At 38.7% G+C, this 20,449-nt stretch overlaps 1 protein-coding gene across 3 annotated transcripts in view; it reads right to left on the reverse strand.

The window, feature by feature from the left end:
- The window catches only part of ART3 (ADP-ribosyltransferase 3 (inactive)), a 151,342-nt gene that overhangs the window by 90,689 nt on the left and 40,204 nt on the right, over window positions 1–20,449 (reverse strand). Inside the window, exon 1 of one of the 3 annotated variants that reach the window (XM_025289879.2) lies at window positions 8,670–8,694. The exons of the other annotated variants lie outside the window; for them this stretch is intronic. The gene's annotated coding sequence lies outside the window, so the exon portion shown is untranslated. Of the gene's footprint in view, window positions 1–8,669; window positions 8,695–20,449 lie in introns of those variants that run through there. 3 annotated transcript variants of the gene reach the window in all.

The following is a 20,449-nucleotide window of genomic DNA, read 5'->3' on the forward strand; positions in this document are numbered from 1 at the left end:
TTATTTCTACTTAGTTTCCAAATGGGACAGCTTCTCCTTGCAGACACAAACTTAACCCATGATCAAAGTAAATATCACTACTTTACTAGTAGTAAAAGTCATATGTTTATGACTCTTTACTAGTCATAAAACATATCAACAATATAAGCTCCTTGATATGATACACTAAACAGGACATAACAGCATTTGTTTGTTTTCTTGCCAAAAATGCATAACTTCATTCCAGTTATGAGAAAATAGAAGATAAGCCAAAACTGAGAAACATTCTATAAAATAACTGATAAGTATGCTTCACAAGTATCACTATTATTTAACTTTTTAAAAATTAAAAGTAAATTATCTTTTTAAGTCAATATCTATAAGTCATGATAACATCCCAAAGTTTGGGTAACTTTTCTTTAATTCTAAATTTGCAGGTAGTTCCCCACTTATCTACGGAACCTAATTCACAATTCATCTGAAGACCCATTATTTTCTACCAAGATGATTTTCTTCATGACAGAGCCTGTATTTCAAGTTCATTAAGAGGTAACTCTACTTTAGCAGGCTACCTTATAAACCTAACTAACCTAATATATATCATTTTTTTAGGGAGAAATGTATTATAGGTCTCAATTAGAAATGTCAGGAATACATCTTTTTCCCTTATTCGCTCTGTCCCCAACATGATGGGCAACAGGAACTCTGCCTCTTTCCTGGTCTATCTGAATACATCCAGCACACCCTTGGTGGTGGTGCTGGTTTAGTTGCTCAGTCAGGACTGACTCTTGCGACCCCAAGGACTGTAGCCCACCAGGCTCCTCTGTCCATGGGATTTCTCTTTACTCTACCACTACTAAACAACAATGTTGGCTCTTGGCAATTCCCAGGACCACTCCCCTTTTACTCTAAAACTGCTTCTCTTTTCCCTTTCCCTAATTCTTGGACTTCTGGCAATTTAAGACTTATTTCTGGAGCCCTCAGGTTTGGCAATATGTTCACATGCTTCTCTTCTGAGGCTTTCCAGACTCAGGCCTAGACTCTGCACATTCCTCAGATTTTGAGAAGATGCCACAGGTGTAAGTTAAAGTCTGCCTCCACTAGTTTAACTCTTACAGAGCTCCATCTACTAGCTGGGCTGATCCTTGGTATTCTCCCAGATATGTAAATTCAGACTTAGAGATTCCGGAAGGGACATGGGATGAGGGGAGGTACCAACTAGTACTCTAGAAAGGGTTAAGAATGTAGACTAGAAAAAAACTGTTAGTGGAATGGAAGGATGGGAATAAGAGAGCAGGACTGTAATAGTACCAGTGTCATAAAATAGTTTCCTTGCCCTATTCCATCCTTCCCTGTTTTTCCCAGAAGGCTGTAAGGTCTTCATATGGTACAAATTCCCAGGGACAGGGACTGCTGGCTGCCTAGTGCACTGAAGCACTGACATCGACTATTGTCTCCGACCAGAGTTTCTGTCCATATCAGCTAATTGTAAAAAAGAATACAGATTTCTCAGAAGCAGGAGGCTTAACTCCAAAACTTGAAAACATCAGAGAACTCCTGGGAACTCCAGGGAACATTAACAGACAAGAGCTCATCCAAAATCCTCCACCCAACCTGAAACCAACCTCCACCCAAGAGCCAACAAGTTCCAGAGCAAGACATACCACACTAATTCTCTAGTAAAGCAGGAACACAGCCCTGAGCATTAAAAGACAGGCTGCCCAAAGCCATACCAAACCCAAAGACACCCAAAACTCACTACTGGACACTTCATTGCACTCCAGAGAGAAGAGATCCAGCTCCACCCACCAAAACACCAATGCAAGCTCCCCTAACCAGGAAACCTTGACAAGCCACTCGTCCAACCCCACCCACAGAGAGCAGGCTCCACAATAAGGAGGAACCACAAACTTCCAGCTTACAGAAAGGGCACCCCAAACAGAGCAATCTAAACAAAATGTAAAGGCAGAGAAATATTCAGCAGGTAAAGGAACATGATAAATGCCCACCAAACCAAACAAAAGAGGAGATAGGGAGTCTACCTGAAAAAGAATTCAGAATAATGATAGTAAAGATGATGCAAAATCTTGAAAACAAAATGGAGTTACAGATAAATAGATTAGAGACAAGGATTGAGAAGATGCAAGAAATGTTTAACAAGGACCTAGAAGAAATAAAGAAGAGTCAATCAATAATGAATAATACAATAACTGAGATCAAAAGCACTCTGGAAGGAGCCAACAGTAGAATAACCAAGGGAGGAAGATAAGTGAGGTGGAAGATAGAATGGTGGAAATAAATGAAGCAGAGAGAAAGAAAGAAAAAAGAATTAAAAGAAATGAGGACAACCTCAAAGACCTCTGGGACAATGTTAAATGCCCCAACATTCAAATCATAGGGGTCCCAGAAGAAGAAGACAAAAAGAAAGGGCATGAAAAAATACTTGAGATAACAGATGAAAACTTCTTTAAAATGGGGGAGGGAAATAGCCACCCCAGTCCAAGAAACCCAGAGAGTCCCAAACAGGATAAACCCAAGGTGAAACACCCCAAGACACATATTAATAAAACTAACAAAGATCAAACACAAAGAGCAAATATGAAAAGCAGAAAGGGAAAAGCAACAAATAACACACAAGGGGATCCCCATAAGGATAACAGCTGATCTTTCAAGAAACTCTTCAGGCCAGAAGGGAATGGCAGGACATACTTAAAGTGATGAAACAGAAAAACCTACAACCCAGATTACTATACCCAGCAAGGATCTCATTCAAATATGAAGGAGAAATCAAAAGCTTTACAGACAAGCAAAAGCTGAGAGAATTCTGCACCACCAAACCAGCTCTTTAACAAATGCTAAAGGATCATCTCTAGACAGGGAACACAGAAAAGCTTTATAAACTTGAGCCCAAAACAACAAAGTAAATGGCAATGGGATCATACTTATCAATAATTACCTTAAATGTAAATGGGTTGAATGTCCCAACCAAAAGACAAAGACTGACTGAATGGATACAAAAACAAGACCCCTATATATGCTGTCTACAAGAGACCCACCTCAAACCAAGGGACACATACAGACTGAAAGTGAAGGGATGGAAAAAGATATTTCATGCAAATGGAGACCAAAATAAAGCAGGAGTAGCAATACTCTTTTCAGATAAAATACTTTGAAATAAAGGCCAAGAAAGAGACAAAGAAGGACACTACCTAATGACCAAAGGATCAATCCAAGAAGAATACTTAACAATTATAAATAAATATGCACCCAACATAGGAGCACCTCACTATTAAGGCAAATGCAAACAGTATGAAAGGGGAAATTAACAGTAATACAATAATAGTGGGAGACTTTAATACCCCACTCATACCTATGGATAGATCAACCAAATAGAAAATTAGCAAGGAAACACAAACTTTAAATGATACAATGGCCCAGTTAGACCTAATTGATATCCATAGGACATTTCACCCCAAAACAATGAATTTCACAAGTGCACATGGAACATTTTCCAGGATAGATCACATCCTGGGCCATAAATCTAGCCTTAGTAAATTAAAAAAAACTGAAATCATTTCAAGCATCTTTTCTGATCACAATGTGGTAAGATTAGATGTCAACTACAGGGAAAAAACTATTAAAAATACAAATATATAGAGGCTAAATAACACGCTTCTGAATAACCAACAAAGCATGGAAGAAATCAAAAAGGAAATCAAAATATGCCTAGAAACAAATGAAAATGAAAACATGACAACCCAAAACCTATGGAATTCACTAAAAAGCAATGCTAAGAGGAAGGTTTACAGCATTACAAGCTTACCTCAAGAAACAAGAGAAAAATCAAATAAATAACCTAACTTTACACCTAAAGTAACTAGAAAAAGAAGAAATGAAGAACCCCAGGGTTAGTAGAAGGAAAAAAATCATAAAAATTAGGCAGAAATAAATGAAAAAGAAACAAAGGAGACCATAGCATATATCAACAAAACTAAAAGCTGGTTCTTTGAGAAGATAAATAAAATAAACAAACCATTAGCCAGACTCATCAAGAAAAAATGGGAAAAAAAATCCAACAAAATTAGAAATGAAAATGGAGAAATCAAAACAGACAATACAGAAATACAAAGGATCATAACAGACTACTATCAGCAACTGCTGCTAAGTCACTTCAGTCGTGTCCGACTCTGTGCGACCCCATAGACGGCAGCCCACCAGGCTCCCCCGTCCCTGGGATTCTCCAGGCAAGAACACTGGAGTGGGTTGCCATTTCCTTTTCCAATGCATGAAACTGAAAAGTGAAAGTGAAGTCGCTCAGTCACATGTGACTCTTAGCGACACCATGGACTGCAGCCTTCCAGGCTCCTCCATCCATAGGATTTTCCAGGCAAGAGAACTGGAGTGGGGTGCCATTGCCTTCTCCACTATCAGCAACTATATGCCAATAAAATGGACAACTTGGAAGAAATGAATGAATTCTTAGAAGAGCATAACCTTACAAAACTGAACCAGGAAGCAACAGAAAATCTTAACAGACCCATCACAAGTACAGAAATTGAAACTGTAATCAAAAATCTTCCAACAAACAAGAGCCCAGGACCAGATGGCTTCACGGCTGAATTCTACCAAAAATTTAGAGAAGCTAACACCTATTCTATTCAAACTCTTCCAGAAAATTGCAAAGGAAAGTAAACTGCCAAACTCATTCTATGAGCCCACGATCACCCTAATACCAAAACCAGACAAAGATGCCACAAAAAAAGAAAATTACAGGCCAATATCACTGATGAACACAGATGCAAAAATCCTCAACAAAATTCTAGCAAACAGAATCCAACAACACATTAAAAAGATCATACATCATGACCAAGTGGGCTTTATCCCAGGGATGCAAGGATTCTTCAATATTTGCAAATCAATCAATGTGATATACCACATCAACAAATTGAAGGATAAAACCATACGATTATCTCAATAGATGCAGAGAAAGCCTTTGACAAAATTCAACATCCATTTATGATAAAAACTCTCCAGAAAGCAGGCATAGAAGGAACATACCTCAACATAATAAAAGCTATAAATGATAAACCCACAGCAAACATTATCCTCAATGGTGAAAAATTGAAAGCATTTCCCCTAAAGTCAGGAACAAAACAAGGATGCCCACTCTCACCACTACTATTCAACAAAGTTTTGGAAGTTTTAGCCACAGGAATCAGAAAAGAAAAAGAAATAAAAGGAATCCAGATTTGAAAAGAAGTAAAACTATCACTGTTTGCAGATGATATGATCCTCTATATAGAAAACCCTAAAGACACCACCAGAAAATTACTAGAACTAATCAGTGAATACTTATAGTAAACTTTCAGGATATAAAATTAATACAGAGGAATCCCTTGCCTTCCTATACACCAACAATGAGAAAATATAAAGAGAAATTAAGGAAACAATCCCATTCACCATTGCAATGAAAAGAATAAAATAATTAGGAATAAATCTACCTAAAGAAACAAAAGATCTATATATAGAAAACTATAAAATACTGGTGAAAGAAATAAAAGATGACACAAATAGATGGAGAAATATACCATGTTCATGGATCAGAAGAATCAACTTAGTGAAAATGAGTATACTACCCAAAGCAATCTAGAGATTCAGTGCAATCCCTATCAAGCTACCAATGTATTTTTCACAGAACTAGAACAAATAATTTCACAATTTTTATGGAAATACAAAAAACTTCGAATAGCCAAAGCAATCTTGAGAAAGAAGAATGGAACTGGAGGAATCAACCTGCCTGACTTCAGGCTCTACTACAAAGCTACAGTCATCAACACAGTATGGTACTGGCACAAAGACAGAAATATAGATCAATGGAACAAAACAGAAAGCCCAGAGGTCCAACTCTGTGTGACCCCATAGACGGCAGCCCACCAGGCTCCCCCATCCCTGGGATTCTCCAGGCAAGAACACTGGAGTGGGTTGCCATTTCCTTCTCCAATGCATGAAAGTGAAAAGTGAAAGTGAAGTCGCTCAGTTGTGTCGGACTCTTCACAACCCCATGGACTGCAGCGCACCAGGCTCCTCCATCCATGGGATTTTCCAGGCAAGAGTACTGGGGTGGGTTGCCATTGCCTTCTCTCCATGGACACCTTATCTTTGACAAAGGAGGCAAAATATATAATGGAGAAAAGACAATCTCTTTAACAAGTGGTGCTGGGAAAACTCATCAACCACCTATTAAAGAATGAAACTAGAATACTTTCTAACACCATATACATAAATAAACTCAAAATGGATTAAAGATCTAAATGTAAGACCAGAAACTATAAAACTCCTAGAGGAAAACATAGGCAAAACACTGTCTGACATAAATCACAGCACGATCCGCTATGATCCACCTCCCAGAGTAATGTAAATAAAAGCAAAAATAAACAAATGGGACCTAATTAAACTTCAAAGCTTTTGCATAACAAAGGAAACTATAAGCAAGGTGAAAAGACAGCCTTCAGGGTGGGAGAAAATAATAGCAAATGAAGCAACTGACAAAAAATTAGTCTCAAAAATATACAAACAGTTCATGCAGCTCAATACAAGAAAAATAAATGACCCAATCAAATATGGGCCAAAGAACTAAACAGACATTTCTCCAAAGAAGACATACAGATGGCTAACAAACATGAAAAAAATCTCAACATCACTCATTATCAGACAAATGCAAAGCAAAACCACAATGAGGTACCATCTCACGCCAGTCAGAATGGCTGCTATCAAAAAGTCTATAAACAATAAATGCTGGAGAGGGTGTGGAGAAAAGGGAACCCTCTTACACTGTTGGTAGGAATGCAAACTAGTAAAGCCACTATGGAGAACAGTGTGGAGATTCCTTCAAAAACTGAAAATAGAACTGCCACACGACCCAGCAATCCCACTGCTGAGCATACACACTGAGGAAATCAGAACTGAAAGAGACACGTGTACCCCAATGTTCATCACAGCACTGTTTACAATAGCTAGGACATGGAAGCAACCTAGATGCCTATTGGCAGACGAATGGATAAGAAAGTTGTGGTACTTATACATAACGGAATATTACCCAGCTATTAATAAAAACACATTTGAATCAGTTCTATTGAGGTGGATGAAACTGGAGCCTATTATAGACAGTGAAGTAAGCCAGAAAGAAAAACACCAATACAGTATATTATATTAACTTATATATATGGAATGCAGAAAGATTGTAACAACAGCCCTATATGCCAGACAGCAAAAGAGACACAGATATAAAGAACAGACTTTTGGACTCCGTGGGAGAAGGTGAGGGTGGCATGATTTGAGAGAACAGCACTGAAACATGTATATTACCATATGTGAAACAGATCACCAGTCCAAGTTTGATGCATGAAACAGGGCACTCACAGCTGATGCACTGGGACAGCCCAGAGGGATGGGATGGGGAAGGAGGAGGGAGTGGGGTTTGGGATAGGGGACACATGTACACTCGTGGTTGATTCATGTCAATGTATGGCAAAAGCCACCACAATACTGTAAAGTAATTAGTCTCCAATTAAAAATAATTAATTAATTAAAAAAGAATACAGGCTTCTTCCATCTTTCTTTTTTCTTGGAATAAGCCAAGTTTTCTAATGGTTACTACTACTAGTCATGATGGGAAAATAAGATTAAAAACATTACTAACAAAGATTAAGTTTTAAGAAGTCACAATAATCATTCTCCTGGTATTCAATGAAATATAAATGAAATGGGGTTCTAGACTTTCTCAAGGTTTCCTGATTTCTCTTACCAGAAACCTCAGATTCTATTTATATCCTGAATTGTTCCATACTTAGTCCTCTACTCCAATACTCTTGAACTTTCTATATTCTAGGGAGGTCTGGATCTGGAGTTACACAGTCAAACCTCAGAGGTTGCCTTTCACTTCCCTGTTTCATCACAGAAGAAAGAATTCGAGTAGGCTTTTTCACTGCTGCTGTCCTCTGACTCCAGTACTTATTAAATGTGTTAAATGACTCAGGAAGAGTTACATAATTTGTGGGATGTAACTCTTTTAAACTACCTTTAAAAAGAAGACACTGGTGCTCTTACAGAATTACTGCAAGGACTAGTGAGACACTAGGAGCAACACCTGGCACATGGCAGGCACCCAACAAATGACAATTACCATGGTTTCCATCACCACCCCGCTACCTCCAGCTGGCACGGGTGCAAGGTTGAGAGGGAGGAGACCAGAGCTGAGGAGCGAGCTGTTTCCCTCACCACACCTCTTACTGCTCACCTACCCACATATTAAAAGACTACAGAAGCAAGAATCATGGAAAGTAAGCTAGAATACTTTTGTTGGCTTTTTATTAAAAAGGGAAATAGCATTCAGCATAATCTATAAAATAAAAACAATACACAGCCTATCTAAATATTTTTAAGTGTTGTTCTTGTTTTGACTCCAAGACATTCATTTATTCTAAGTATCAAGATAATATAAGAAATAAAAGATCTGCACTAAAAAAGGTCCTTCCAATTCTTTTTTCACATTCCTCATTATATCTCCTATTTAAAACATTACATTTAAAGTTTAAATTGGCAAGCCATGTGTACTGAAATACTTCTTACAAATCACCATTTTAGATATCCTATTTCTAAACAACACAAACAAATCCAGTGCAACTTCATACCTTACATACACAGCTCCTCTAACATTCACATGCAGGACTCATCTCTCCAGGCAAGATCTTTTCATGCACACTCTTTCCAACTAGCTCTGAAATAATATTGCCAGATCTGTTCTTTCCTCTCCTTCAGCTTTTCTGAGTAGCAGAAAACCTGAACTAATGATAATAAGGGAGACTACTGCACAATTTTTCTTCCTCTTATTGAATCAAGCTTCTTTCAGTTAGTTGTTTGTAAAGTTGCTCATCGCTAATCTCTCACATGTTTCTATCCCCTAACAATAAGCATGCTGTTTTCCAACTTGGAAAATTAACATGAACGTCCACATTGACCTGGCAGTTGTAGATTGCAGTCATTTTCCAGGCGGCCAATTTAAGGCCATGAATAGAGATGCCTTTGTTGTGAGAAAAATGATTTCTTTGAAGTTTATGGTGATGCTGAAGCTGCTTTATACAACCCACTGCTCCTGGCTCAAATAGCAGCAAACATTCTGTGAGGAGTACAGAGGACATGGAAAAGAGGGTTGATAATCTGTTCAGTGAGATAACAGAACTTCTCTGTCTTCTAAATTTCAACATATGAGGTCTTAAAATCATACCTAAAATACTAAAGGAAAGCAATTCACTTTCAAACCCATGTTCTTTGTTTCCTTCTGAATTATCTGACACTTAACTATACTTCGGAGAAGGCAATGGCACCCCACTCCAGTATCCTGCCTGGAAAATCCCATGGATGGAGGAGCCTGGTAGGCTGCAATCCATGGGGTCGCTGAGGGTCGGACACGACTGAGCGACTTCACTTTCACTTTTCACTTTCATGCATTGGAGAAGGAAATGGCAACCCACTCCAGTGTTCTTGCCTGGAGAATCCCAGGGATGGGGGAGCCTGGTGGGCTGCCCTCTGTGGGGTCGCACAGAGTCGGACACGACTGAAGTGACTTAGCAGTAGCAGTAACTATACTTTAATAAAATCAACTTGGCAAAAAGTTAACATTTCAAGGCAAGTAAGTTTGGTTCTACATAAAACAAACAGGTTGAAAAAAGTGAATAATGGTTGTTATTTCATAACTCTTCCTTCCTCAAAGGTAAAACATTAAATTTCCTTTTCAGAAGAATGGTAGATTGAAATCTTAACTTATTTCCAAGAAAATGAAAGAATTACAGTTTAATAAATCACCTGCAGCTTAGCTGTTCCAGGAAACCCTTTCCTTTGCAATAAATCTAATTAAGACAATGGGAAGCCATCCAACTCCAGGAACAAGATACAGGTAGCCTGTGTCTGACCAGCACAAAAAGGCACAGATAAAAAGCAAAATAAACTGAACTGACAGTAACTTTGAAATCGTCAATCCCTGAAAGCTAAAAGCTCATTTTTTTTTCTTTTTGTGCTCATCTTTTAGAGTACCAATAACTGTCTCTCCTTTAACATCAGAAATTTGGTAGAATTCAGTCATCTTTCACACAAGGTGCATCAGGTTCTGATTCCTTCTATCATTCTGAAAAGGAGAGGAAAAGTAGATGGCTAGCGGTGGGTCAGCTGGGTCAGTATGGAGATGAAGGCCACTGAAAACTGGCCCTTCTTTTGTGCATGTATTTGAGACTGCAATGTTTGGGGCAGTGCATATCACAGATGAAATCATCCTTATGAAATGTGAGTTCTTGTACATCTTACTCACAAATGCCAGATTACATTACACTACATTTTAAAAATGTCTTATGTCAAAGTCCCAGAAGGAGACTAAGTATAAGCTCAGAAAAATCCTTCTCAAAATTCATTATTTCTGTGGAATGCTTTCAAATAGCAATAACATATACACTACTCCTTCATGCCATAATAATTTTTTTATTGTCTATACCATTTTTCCCAAAATTTAATTTGGAAAAAATACAGCCTTGCCCAGTGCCTAATAGCTGCCTTGAATATAGCCAGCAGGATCTTCTGATTTCTGGAAAAGGTATTTATTAATGTTAAAGGAAAATCACAGAAGTAGAATTCCATTAAGGGTTTCTGAAAAAATCCACTGGCAGCTCCCTAAATGCCTTCAGTTCAGTTCAGTTCAGTCGTTCAGTCGTGTCCAACTCTTTGCAACCCCATGAATCACAGCACACCAGGCCTCCCTGTCCATCACCAACTCCCCTTAATCCCTCTATGAAAGAGCATCAGGTTTTGTACTACTGTACTTTTAAGAGTTAAGGACTCTACATCAATCTGTTCAACCTATTCACATTATTTTAGGTGCCTATCACATGTGTGGCAACCTCTACCCTAGTAGTGAGTCATCTGTCTTCTATAAACTCAAAACAACAGGATTCTGTTACATAATGCATGCATGGTAAGTCACTTCAGTCGTGTCTGACTCTGTGCGACCCTATGGACTGCACAGGCTCCACTGTGAGTGGGATTCTCAGGCAAGAATACCGGAGTGGGTTGCTGTGGCATCCTCCAGGGATCTTTTTGATCCAGGGATGGAACCTGAGTCTAACCTGCATTGGCAGGTGGGTCCTTTACCACTAGCACCACCTGGGAAGCCCTCTGTTACATTATACTGCTTTATAATAAACGAGAACTGTTCTATTTCTAACCCACTTTTAATTAATTTAACTAGCAAAACAGTCTTGATTAATTTTTTCCGCAAACAATATGTTATTCAAAGACTTAATGAATGCTGAGTTGGGAATTATTTTTAACTGCCTTGCGCTAATCTCTCCCCATTTGAAAACACTTTAAAACTCTATATTAATTGCATAATTGAGAATCATAACTAAAACTTCATATGAATCACAGATTATAGAACTGTTAAGCTGCAAAGTTTTTTGGAAATTAATCATAAGAACTACATTCAGAGATTCTCCTTCAAATTCAAATGGAAACTTGTTTGAATGGATGAACTTAAAATAGTTCAATTCCAGAAACAACAACAACAAAAAAGGCAAACACTACTACAAACAGAGAGAATGAAGTTTAATTTTTGTCCTGCTTAATCAAAGAGAAGACACAATGAGATATAACCACTTAGTGAAGAGAGAAAGAACAAAAGGACTAGGAAGATTTAGAAAAGTTTCTAAAACAAACTAAAAAAATTTTAAAAAGCGTAGTATCTCTTCTTAGCTCTATCCCCATCTTTATTTAAAATATAATATCAAGGTAGTATAATATGCTAAATGAATAACTAGACAAGTACTGTCCACATTCAAGGTCAGGAGGGGCGGCTGTGAAGAGATATCCCTCGTCCAAGGTAAGGAGCAGCGGCTGCGCTTTGCTGGAGCAGCCATGAAAAGATATCTCACATCCAAGGTAAGAGAAACCCAAGTAAGACAGTAGGTGTTGCAAGAGGGCATCAGAGGGCAGACACACTGAAACCATAATCACAGGAAACTAGCCAATATGATCACATGGACCACAACCTGGTCTAACTCAATGAAACTAAGCCATGCCATGTGGACCCACCCAAGACGGATGGGTCATGGTAGAGAGGTCTGTCAGAATGTGGTCTACTGGAGAAGGGAATGGCAAACCACTTCAGTATTCTTGCCATGAGAACCCCATGAACAGTATGAAAAGGCAAAATGATAGGATACTGAAAGAGGAACTCCCCTGGTCGGTAGGTGTCCAATATGTTACTGGAGATCAGTGGAGAAATAACTCCAGAAAGAATGAAGGCATGGAGCCAAAGCAAAAACAACACCCAGTTGTGGATGTGACTGGTGATAGAAGCAAGGTTCGATGCTGTAAAGAGCAATATTGCATAGGAACCTGGAATGTTAGGTCCATGAATCAAGGCAAATTGGAAGTGGTCAAACAGGAGATGGCAAGAGTGAACATTGACATCCCAGGAATCAAAACTAAAATGGACTGCAATGGGTGAATTTAACTAAAGATGACCATTATATCTACTACTGCAGGCAGGAATCCATTAGAAATAATGGAGCAGCCATCATGGTCAACAAAAGAGTCCAAAATGCAGTACTTGGATGCAATCTTAAAAATGACAGAATGATCTCTGTTCGTTTCCAAGGCAAACCATTCAATATCACAGTAATCCAAGTCTATGCCCCGACCAGTAACACTGAAGAAGCTGAAGTTGAACGGTTCCATGAAGACCTACAAGACCATTTAGAACTAACACCCAAAAAAGGTGTCCTTTTCATTATAGGGGATTGGAATGCAAAAGTAGGAAGTCAAGAAACACCTGGAGTAACAGGCAAATTTGGCCTTGGAATACAGAATGAAGCAGGGCAAAGACTAATAGAGTTTTGCCAAGAGAACCCACTGGTCATAGCAAACACCCTCTTTCAACAACACAAGAGAAGACTCTACACATAGACATCACCAGATGGTCAACACCGAAATCAGATTGATTATATTCTTTGCAGCCAAAGATGGAGAAGCTCTATACAGTGAGCAAAAACAAGACTGGGAGCTGACTGTGGCTCAGATCATGAACTCCTTATTGCCAAATTCAGACTGAAATTGAAGAAAGTAGGGAAAACCACTAGACCATTAGGTATGACCTAAATCAAATCCCTTATGATTATACAGTGGAAGTGAGAAAAGAGACTGAAGGGACTAGATCTGATAGAGTGCCTGATGAACTATGAACGGAGGTTCGTGACACTGTACAGAAGACAGGGATCAAGACCATCCCCATGGAAAAGAAATGTGAAAAAGCAAAATGGCTGTCTAAGGAGGCCTTACAAATAGCTATGAAATGAAGAGAAGCAGAAAGCAAAGGAGAAAAGGAAAGATATTCCCATTTGAATGCAGAGTTCCAAAGAATAGCAAGAAGAGATAAGAAAGCCTTCCTCAGCGATCAATGCAAAGAAATAGAGGAAAACAACAGAATAGGAAAGACTAGAGATCTCTTCAAGAAAATTAGAGATACCAAGGGAACATTTCATGCAAAGATGGGCTCGATACAGGACAGAAATGGAATGGACCCACAGAAGCAGAAGATATTAAGAAGAGGTGGCAAGAATACACAGAAGAACTGTACAAAAAAGATCTTCACGATCTAGATAATCACGATGGTGTGATCACTGACCTAGAGCCAGACATCCTGGAATGTGAAGTCAAGTGGGCCTTAGAAAGCATCACTACGAACAAAGCTAGTGGAGGTGATAGAATTCCAGTGGAGCTATTTCAAATCCTGAAAGATGATGCTGTGAAAGTGCTGCACTCAATATGCCAGCAAATTTGGAAAACTCAGCAGTGGCCACAGGACTGGAAAAGGTCAGTTTTCATTCCAATCCCAAAGAAAGGCAATGCCAAAGAATCCTCAAACTACTGCACAATTGCACTCATCTCACACGCTAGTAAAGTAATGCTCAAAATTCTCCAAGCCAGGCTTCAGCAATATGTGAACCGTGAACTTCCAGGTGTTCAAGCTGGTTTTAGAAAAGGCAGAGGAACCAGAGATCAAATTGCCAACATCCGCTGGATCATCAAGAAAGCAAGAGAGTTCCAGAAAAACATCTATTTCTGCTTTATTGACTATGACAAAGCCTTTGACTGTGTGGATCACAATAAACTGTGGGAAATTCTTCAAGAGATGGGAATAACAGACTACCTGACCAGCCTCTTGAGAAACCTGTATGCAGGTCAGGAAGCAACAGTTAGAACTGGACATGGAACAACAGACTGGTTCCAAATAGGAAAAGGAGTATGTCAAGGCTGTATATTGTCACCCTGCTTATTTAACTTCTATGCAGAGTACATTATGAGAAACGCTGGGCTGGAAGAAGCACAAGCTGGAATCAAGATTGCCAGGAGAAATATCAATAACCTCAGATATGCACATGACACCACCCTTATGGCAGAAAGTGAAGAGGAACTAAAAAGCCTCTTGATGAAAGTGAAAGAGGCGAGTGAAAAAGTTGCCTTAAAGCTCAACATTCAGAAAACTAAGATCATGGCTTCTGGTCCCATCATTTCATGGGAAATAGATGGGGAACAGTGGAAACAGTGTCAGACTTTATTTTTTTGGGCTCCCAGATCACTGGAGATGGTGATTGCAGCCATGAAATTAAAAGACGCTTACTCCTTGGAAGGAAAGTTATGACCAACCTAGCTAGCACATTAAAAAGCAGAGACATTGCTTTGTCAACAAAGGTTTGTCTAGTCAAGGCTATGGTTTTTCCAGTGGTCATGTATGGATGTGAGAGTTTCTGTCAAGAAAGCTGAGCACCGAAGAATTGATACTTTTGAACTGTGGTGTTGGAGAAGACTCTTGAGAGTTCCTTGGACTGCAAGGAGATCCAACCTGTCCATTCTAAAGGAGATCAGTCCTAGGTGTTCTTTGAAAGGAATGATGCTGAAGCTGAAACTCCAGTACTTTGGCCACCTCATACGAATAGTTGACTCATTGGAAAAGATTCTGATGCTGGGAGGGATTGGGGGCAGGAGGAGAAGGGGACGACAGAGGATGAGAGGGCTGGATAGCATCACTGACTCGATGGACATGAGTTTGAGTGAACTTCGGGAGTTGGTGATGGACAGGGAGGCCTGGCGTGCTGCGATTCATTGGGTCACAAAGACTCGGGCACGACTGTGCAACTGAACTGAACTGAAACACATGTGGCTACTAAGCATCTGAAATGTGGTTAGTCCAATTTAAAAGTGTAGTACACAATAGAGTATTACTCAGCCATTAAAAAGAATACATTTGAATCAGTTCTAATGAGGTGGATGAAACTGGAGCCTATTATACAGAGTGAAGCCAGAAAGAAAAACACCAATACAGTATACTAACACCTATATATGGAATTTAGAAAGATGATAACGATAACCCTGTATGAGAGACAGAAAAAGAGACACATGTATAGAACAGTCTTTTGGACTCTGTGGGAGAGGGAGAGGGTGGGATGATTTGGGAAAACGGCATTGAAACATGTAGAATATCATATATGAAACAAATCACCAGTCCAGGTTCGATGCATGATACTGGATGCTTGGGGCTGGTGCACTGGGATGACCCAGAGGGATGGTATGGGGAGGGAGGTGGGAGGGGGGTTCAGGATGGGGAACACGTGTACACCCATGGCAGATGCATGTTGATGTATGGCAAAACCAATACAATATTGTAAAGTAATTAGCCTCCAATTAAAGTAAATAAATTTATATTTAAAAATAAATAAATAATAGTACTAAAAAAATTAAAATCTTACTTAATGATTTTATAATGGTTACACCTTGAAATGATAATCTTTCATGTTTTAAACAAAATAAAAATATTATTAAAATTAATGTCACCTATTTCCTTTTACTCCTTAAATGTAGCTACTAAAGATAATTTCCTGGCAGTCCTGTGGTTCAGTGAGTAAAGAACCTGCCTGCAATGCAGGAGACACCAGAGATATGGGTTCAATCCTGAGTCGGGAATTTCCCCTGAAGGAGGGCATGACAACCCACTTCGGTATTCTTGCCTGGAGAATCCCATGGACAGGGGAGCCCGGCAGGCTACAGTCCATGGGTCACAATGAGTCGGACACGACAGAAGCAACTGAGCACAGCACCAGTGGTTAGGACTCTGTACTTCCACTGGAAGAGACCTGAGTTCAATCCCTGGTCAGAGTACTAGGACCACATAAGCTGCACAACAAGGCCAAAAAAATAAAGAGAAAAAAAATGTTTTAAATGTGGCTACTAGAATATTTAAAATTAAGTATGTGGTTAATCATTATACTTCTAGATAAAGCTAGACAAGACAGTAAATGCTATCAAGCCAGAAGAAATCAAGGTATTAAAGAAAACTTTATGAAGATATCAAAACTTAAGGAAAGGATTCAGGAAAGCTGAGGAAAGTACATTCCATCTTAAAGGAACTATATTATATGACAGAAATAAGAGGGATCTCTCAAACTCACTAGAGAAGGGGATGTTCTCAAAGAATTAATCCTCCTCATGTGATAATAGAAAGTGTTTAGGTCAGAAAAAGTCATAGGGTTAAAGACACACTTAAAGAACACGTTTGAAATTAGGCAGACTGCCTTCTACAATAAATTAGAACACTACAAAACTTTAAAGACACAAGAAGGAACTTGGTTTTGTCCACTGCTCTATCTTCAATACTCAAAAGAGTGCTAGGCATGTAATAAAATAAATATTTGTCCAATGAATGAATGAACAATGAACTATTGATACTATAGAATGGGGTGGTGCTTCCCAGTAATCTTTAAGGCAGAGACCCTGGGAGGAAAAGGCAGTAAAAAGGGAAAGAGTGTGAAGGAAGGAGAAAGCATCCATATTAGTACCTGCCAGAGTCTAATTAAGTTTACTTTTTGTATAGCTCAAAAAAAGAAGTAAAAAGGTTAGAGCACGAAACCAACTCTGCATAATTTTGGTTCTATGTATTACCTAAGAACTTGAAGAAAAAATAATCGATAAGGATTTATGAAATCAAAGAACATATTCCTTTTACTTTGTTTTCCTGTGAGAAAAATGTTAAATGAATCAATGAGAAAGAGAAATAATATTCCAACCACTTTGAGATTAATTAAAATAAAGACTAAGAGGTTTTAAAGACTTGAATGATTGATAAATGTAGGACCTGTTGGCTGAGATGGTAAAGAATCTGCCTGCAATGCAGGAGAACTAACTGGGTTTGACCCCTGGGTTGGGAAGATCCCTTGGAGAAGGGAATGGCAACCCACTCCAGTATTCTTGCTTGGAGAACTCCATGGACACAGGAGCCTGGTAGGCTCCAGTCCATGGGGTCACAAAGAGTCGGACATGACTGAGTGACTAAGACACACACATCTAAATAAGTATGTGATTTCAGAATAAAATGTAATGATAATTCCCAAAAAAGAAGTTGAGTAATGTGAAATAACCATCTGAAAATACAAAACTAGGAAATAGGAAGAAAGGTTTGAAAATTACATTGATTTTTCTCATCTTACAAAGGGAGGAACCAGAAGATTCTATTTATGGTTGATGTAAAATACCAGAAAAAGTCAGGTTAAAAAAAATTAATATTACTAGCAGAACACAAAACGCTGTATTCTGTCCAAATCACATAAGAAAATGTTAAAAAATATATATTTAAAGTTAGAAAGAAACCACAGGAAACATAAAGACAGAAAAGAAACATCTAGGAAGCATTTTATAAAGCTTGCTGCTGCTACTGCTGCTAAGTCACTTCAGTCGTGTCCGACTCTGTGCGACCCCATAGATGGCAGCCCACCAGGCTCCCCCGTCCCTGGGATTCTCCAGGCAAGAACACTGGAGTGGGTTGCCATTTCCTTCTCCAATGCATGAAAGTGAAAAGTGAAGTCCCTCAGTCGTGTCCGATTCTTCATGACCCCATGGACTGCAGCCTACCAAGCTCCTCCGTCCATGGGATTTTCCAGGCAAGAGTCCTGGAGTGGGTTGCCATTGCCTTCTACCAATTACATAGTAAATAATTACATTCACCTATTAAAAATCCCTTTGATATGATATTTTAAGTGTTTGCAAAAGACATTTAAAACAAATAGATTTAGAAAGCTTAAGAGGAAAGTGAAGTGAAAGTGACAGTCACTCAGTCCGGTCGATTCTTTACTACCACATGGACTACACAGTCCATGTAATTCTCCAGGCCAGAATACTAGAGTAGGTAGCTGTTCCCTTCTCCAGGGGATCTTCCCAACCCAGGGATGGAACCCTGGTCTCCCACTTTGGAGGTGGATTATTTACCAGCTAAGCCAGCAGAGAAGCCCAAGAATACTGGAGTGGGTAGCCTACCCCTTCTCCAGGGGATCTTCCCAACCCAGGAACTGAACCAGGGACTCCTGAATTGCAGGTGGTTCTTTACCTGCTGAGCTATCAGGGAAGCCCCTTAAGAGGAAACGGTAAAGATAAAAAGAAAGCAGGGTTATATCAAAGTAGAATCCAAGAAATACAAACACAGCATGAGAAAGAACCGTTTTTTAAAAACAACTGTTTATAAATAGATGATTTTGAAGGAAATAAATGACCACATGGGTATCAATCATGGCAAACAAGTTAGGAGTATAATCAAAACTAATTTACTCCACAGAAGAGCTGAAAAAAATACCATATCCCCATTTCAGTTGCTTGTAGTTTGTTTTTTTCCCCAACTCATTTAAAAATAGTAGTATCACTAGTATTCTATAAAACTGTGCACACAAGAGAATGAAAGCATATTTCTAACCAAATAATTTAGAGAAGAAGTTGATTTCTCTAGTTGTTCTTTAATCTGCCTTGATTTATAAAATAATGTTGATACTATATCTTTATTTTTTTATGATATTATACATGTTTCAATGCCATTCTCCCAAATCATTCCCCCCCCCCCCCCCCCCCCCGCCCCCAACAGAGTCCAAAAGACTGTTCTATACATCTGTGTCTCTTCTGCTGTCTCGCATACAGGGTTGTCGTTACCATCTTTCTAAATTCCATATATATGCATTAGTATACTGTATTGGTGTTTTTCTTTCTGGCTTACTTCACTCTATATAATAGGCTCCAGTTTCATCCACCTCATTAGAACTGATTCAAACGTATTCTTTTTAATGGCTGAGTAATACTCCATTGTGTATATGCACCACAGCTTTCTTATCCATTCATCTGCTGATGGACATCTAGGTTGCTTCCATGTCCTGGCTACTATAAACAGTGCTGTGATGAACACTGGGGTACACGTGTCTCTTTCAATTCTGGTTTCCTTGGTGTGTATGCCCAGCAGTGGGATTGCTGGGTCATATGGCAGTTCTATTTCCAGTTTTGTAAGGAATCTCCACATTGTTCTCCATAGTGGCTGTACTAGTATGCATTCCCACCAACAGTGTAAACAGTGTAAGAGGGTTCCCTTTTCTCCACATCCTCTCCTGCATTTATTGCTTGTAGACTTTTGGATCACAGCCATTCTGACTGGCGTGAAATGGTACCTCATTGTGGTTTTGCTTTGCATTTGTCTGATAATGAGTCATGTTGAGATTTTTTTCATGTTTGTTAGCCATTTGTATGGCTTCTTTGGAGAAATGTCTATTTAGTTCTTTGGCCCATTTTTTGATTGGGTCATTTATTTTTCTGGAATTGAGCTGCAGGAGTTGCTTATATATTTTTGAGATTAGTTGTTTGTCAGTTGCTTCATTTGCTATTATTTTTCTCCCATTCTGAAGGCTGTCTTTTCACCTTGCTTATAGTTTCTTTTGTTGTGCAGAAGCTTTTAATTTTATTCCAGGAAGATTACAGAGGAAAAATGTGGAAAACTTAATATTTTTCTTTCAGCCTTGATTGCAAAAGCAAGTTTAGAAAGGCTGAGTATTTGTTCTTTACTGCCACTTAAATATGGGTACTTTAGACTCAAAAAAATGGTTATAATGTTGGCAGTGAACATAGCAATTATTCAGGGGAGTTGGGGGGTGTGGAGAAGGGAGTGGTGTGCCATAAAACTGTTTCAGAACTTGAAAGGGAAAAAAGCCCTGCAATTAAAGAGCACTCTTACAACAGCAAGGTGTATTTATTTAGATTTTTAAAAATCATAACCTTTGAATAATGATTTGCTAGTGAATGTCTTAGCACAGGTGTTCACGTGTTCTGTATAAACGACTTGTCAAGAGTAATTGGTTGTTATGTTACCTTAAAAATAGGTAGTTATTTCACTGATGAATAGAAGAGGAGTGTATGGGGAAGCTTTATATTCTTCTCAGTGCTTTAGGTTTTTTAAAAAGTCATCCATGGATTACATAATTTCTCTGTATGTTCATAACTGTAATTTGAAATAAAATAGGTGACTTTTTTTTGAAAAAAAAAATAAAAAATAAAAAAAGAACCGTTTTTTAAA

Source organism: Bubalus bubalis, chromosome 7 (genome assembly GCF_019923935.1).
Source record: "Bubalus bubalis isolate 160015118507 breed Murrah chromosome 7, NDDB_SH_1, whole genome shotgun sequence".
NCBI lineage: Eukaryota > Metazoa > Chordata > Mammalia > Artiodactyla > Bovidae > Bubalus > Bubalus bubalis.